The sequence below is a fragment of the Argopecten irradians genome, unplaced genomic scaffold (assembly GCF_041381155.1).
Source record: "Argopecten irradians isolate NY unplaced genomic scaffold, Ai_NY scaffold_0111, whole genome shotgun sequence".
Taxonomy (NCBI): domain Eukaryota; kingdom Metazoa; phylum Mollusca; class Bivalvia; order Pectinida; family Pectinidae; genus Argopecten; species Argopecten irradians.
Genome location: NW_027187578.1, coordinates 17,452 through 22,302, shown reverse-complemented (window position 1 = coordinate 22,302; position 4,851 = coordinate 17,452).

The following is a 4,851-nucleotide window of genomic DNA, read 5'->3' as shown; positions in this document are numbered from 1 at the left end:
ATCAAGTAAACAACGGCCTGATATACTGTATATGGATTGTTTCTAGGGTCATGTAACAACGGCCTGATATACTGTATATGGATTGTTTCTAGGGTCATGTAACAACGGCCTGATATACTGTATATGGATTGTTTTCTAGGGTCATGTAACAACGGCCTGATATACTGTATATGGATTGTTTCTAGGGTCATGTAACAACGCCTGATATACTGTATATGGATTGTTTCTAGGGTCATGTAACAACGGCCTGATATACTGTATATGGATTGTTTCTAGGGTCATGTAACAACGGCCTGATATACTGTATATGGATTGTTTCTAGGGTCATGTAACAACGGCCTGATATACTGTATATGGATTGTTTCTAGGGTCATGTAACAACGGCCTGATATACTGTATATGGATTGTTTCTAGGGTCATGTAACAACGGCCTGATATACTGTATATGGATTGTTTCTAGGGTCATGTAGCAACGGCCTGATATACTGTATATGGATTGTTTCTAGGGTCATGTAGCAACGGCCTGATATACTGTATATGGATTGTTTCTAGGGTCATGTAACAACGGCCTGATATACCGTATATGGATTGTTTCTAGGGTCATGTAACAACGGCCTGATATACTGTATATGGATTGTTTCTAGGGTCATGTAACAACGGCTGATATACTGTATATGGATTGTTTCTAGGGTCATGTAGCAACGGCCTGATATACTGTATATGGATTGTTTCTAGGGTCATGTAGCAACGGCCTGATATACTGTATATGGATTGTTTCTAGGGTCATGTAACAACGGCCTGATATACTGTATATGGATTGTTTCTTGGATCATGTAACAACGGCCTGATATACTGTATATGGATTGTTTCTAGGGTCATGTAACAACGGCCTGATATTATGTATATGGATTGTTTCTAGGGTCATGTAACAACGGCCTGATATACTGTATATGGATTGTTTCTAGGGTCATGTAACAACGGCCTGATATACTGTATATGGATTGTTTCTAGGGTCATGTAGCAACGGCCTGATATACTGTATATGGATTGTTTCTAGGGTCATGTAGCAACGGCCTGATATACTGTATATGGATTGTTTCTAGGGTCATGTAACAACGGCCTGATATACTGTATATGGATTGTTTCTTGGATCATGTAACAACGGCCTGATATACTGTATATGGATTGTTTCTAGGGTCATGTAACAACGGCTGATATTATGTATATGGATTGTTTCTAGGGTCATGTAACAACGGCCTGATATACTGTATATGGATTGTTTCTAGGGTCATGTAACAACGGCCTGAATATACTGTATATGGAATTGTTTCTAGGGTCATGTAACAACGACCTGATATACTGTATATGGATTGTTTCTAGGATACATGTAACAACGGCCTGATATACTGTATTTGGATTGTTTCTAGGGTCATGTAACAACGGCCTGATATACTGTATATGGATTGTTTCTAGGGTCATGTAACAACCCACGACCTGATATACTGTATATGGATTGTTTCTAGGGTCATGTAACAACGGCCAGATATTACTGTTTATGGATTGTTTCTAGGGCCAATGTAACAAACGGCCTGATATACTGTATATGGATTGTTTCTAGGGTCATGTAACAACGGCCTGATTACTGTATATGGATTGTTTTCTAGGGAGTCATGTAACAACGGCCTGATATACTGTATATGGATTGTTTCTAGGGTCATGTAACAACGGCCTGATATACTGTATATGGATTGTTTCTAGGAACATGTAACAACGGCCTGATATACTGTATATGGATTGTTTCTAGGTCATGTAACAACGGCCTGATATACTGTATATGGATTGTTTCTAGGGTCATGTAACAACGGCCAGATATAAACTGTATATGGATTGTTTCTAGGGTCATGTAACAACGGCCTGATATACTGTATATGGATTGTTTCTAGGGTCATGTAACAACGGCCTGATATACTGTATATGGATTGTTTCTAGGGTCATGTAACAACGGCCTGATATACTGTATATGGATTGTTTCTAGGGTCATGTAAACAACGGCCTGATATACTGTATATGGATTGTTTCTAGGGTCATGTAACAACGGCCTGATATACTGTATATGGATTGTTTCTAGGGTCATGTAACAACGGCCTGATATACTGTATATGGATTGTTTCTAGGCATCGGTTGGCAATTGCACAATGATTCCAGGTAACAGTAGATATATCATTAACTGTGTATAGTTTTACTGCCTCGTTGACGTCACCCAGTACAGGTTACCGATAATAGTTTGTTTATTGATCAAGACAAGGAAGTAAAGTTTGATTGGTGTATTTTGTCTAAGACATGTTTTCGGTTTATGGCGCATCATACTGTCCATTCTTACTAAAGTATCGATCCTCATCACAACTCGTTTAATAATAAGGTTAGGACAGGGTTCATATTGTAAAGCCAGTGGAAAAATTGGAGAGCGTCAATGTTAAATAATTAAATAGGCTGAAAATCCTCACCTTTTCTTCAAACTAACAATAAAGCCATTATTTACTAATAAGTTGTATATTCTCTGATATATTTACCCACCGTGACATTTGAAATAGGTCAAGGTCATTAATTTTTAACAAAACTTCAAGGACTAATGCATTAGTTGCATTCTTACTACACTGGACAAAGGCAAGAATGGTTTGTTAAGACTAGGTAGGTCCTATGTAATAGCTAGGGTCGTATTTCGGGAAGCTGCAGTATATCCTTGTTGTGTCTTACCACTGGGTGTATCTGGTGATTCGATTGGTGTTTTGTGTTTCACATAATTTCATATATAAGGATAAAGTGTTTTGAAATGGACTGGTGGTTTTTTTATTCGGGCTTTCATATAATTGATTAAACAAACACAATAAAGTTTGACTTGGTTATGTCTAGCAGCCCATCGAAACCTCACAGTCATTTAGGGCCGAATGGTACTAATCAAACCACACCTATTAAAATATGTTACATGTATGATAAAATGTAGGCAAGAATGTTTCTAAGTAAAATAATGTTTCAGTTATTTAAGAAAGTATTTTTTATTGTTTGTTGTTTACTGGTATGGAAGCTGCAGTTGTTGTTTAGATATTTTAGTTGACGCGGGTTCATTCCTTATATTTATATTTCAAACGACTATTTATTTAAAATTTAATGTTCCAGTAAAATAAAACTTCTTATAAAGGTTATACGATTGATTTAACAGCCCGTCAATTGATTGAATCGCGTCTGGCTCCAATTTGGCGAGAAATGTTGTCAAGTTCAGAAAGTACACAAAATACAGTTCCACAATAACACTATCTGTTTCATTCCATTGATGCAATATTTATCTAACATTTTATTTTTCCTAAAAACAAAAAATAAGATTTGCTTACATTAAAGTTGTTTATATTTAAGAAAAAAAATTCAGAAATAATAGGTCAAATCTGATGCGCATTAACACTCTTTGCTGAATTCAGTGTTCCAGTCTGTATATTCTTGCACGACAACTGACTGCGTTTATACAAGTGTAAACGATTTCCGAGTTGCATAGCTTATATAGCAAAGAAAAAACGAAAATGTTAATATCAGAAAAAAAATCCATACCAGAAAATGCAAAGACAATGATATGCTAATTTATGATAACAGATGATATGATATATAATTTAAAACACGTCTGCTTCTCTGACTTTGTTTAAGATTATGATATAAAGATTTGATTCCAGTTTAGATAGAAATGTGAAATCATTAATTAATTAATGAACAATTCATAAAGTGTGATACAATCAATATTAGCATGCTGGGATTTTAAACTGATAAGATTAACTTCCTATTTAGAAACAGGGAACACTCTAAAAGACCAAGACTTCCACTATACAAGACACAACAAGACCGCACCTCTCCCCAAAACACACCACACACTTCATGCATACTACACACCGCACTCTCCCCAAACATACATACAGATGTCTGTTATATGCTTAATGTTATATATTGCATATATTTGATTTACTTTTTGCATTTAATGGGCTACCACGTATAAGTAGCATGCCATCAATTTGTTTGATTTAACTAACGTCCTATTAACAGCCAGGGTCATGTAAGGACAACCTCCCATGTATGCTGTGTATTGCGTGTATGTAGTGCTAGGTGCTGCGTGTTTTGGGAGACTGCAGTATATTCGTGTTGTGTCTTCTTGTATAGTGGAACTACTAAGCAGGAGCAGAAACTACCACTACATTATGTATTATAGACTTCGGTGTGTCTCGGCCAGGGGACACAACCTAGAGTGATATGTCCTTGTTACATTTTTGTGTGTCTTAACAGATAATTTTGCAGTAGTACTGATGTATCGACTGGTAATAATGTACATGTAATTTGAACACATAATCTGTTATGACTATCCATTCATTTAACAGCACGCACTTTTCTAGACTGGATTACCACCGGAAACGTGTACATCATGTATTACTATAGTTCTGTTGGGTATAAGTTTTTGATGGCATGCTCTGCCCTGCAGGTAGGGCGTTAGAATTGTACCTGCTGCCCCTATTGTATGATCGTAAAAGGCGACTAAATTTAGGATATTATCTTTTTCTCTTCTTACTAACTGCTAACTGACTTTAATCTTTCCTAATGCCTCCCTTGGCACCCGCTTGAATTGAGCGTTCGCCCCCTGTGAGGAAGGCTCACTGGGTTCTGTCCCGTGGCCGAGGACACACCAAAAGTCTATAAAAGTGGTGGTTTTCTGCTCCTGCTTAGGGCTCAGCATTCAGGGAGTGGGACGACTGGTATGATGTGACCGGGTGAGGTGTGTTGCTTGGTGTCTTAGGCAGCATGTTTAGTAATATAGCACTATAA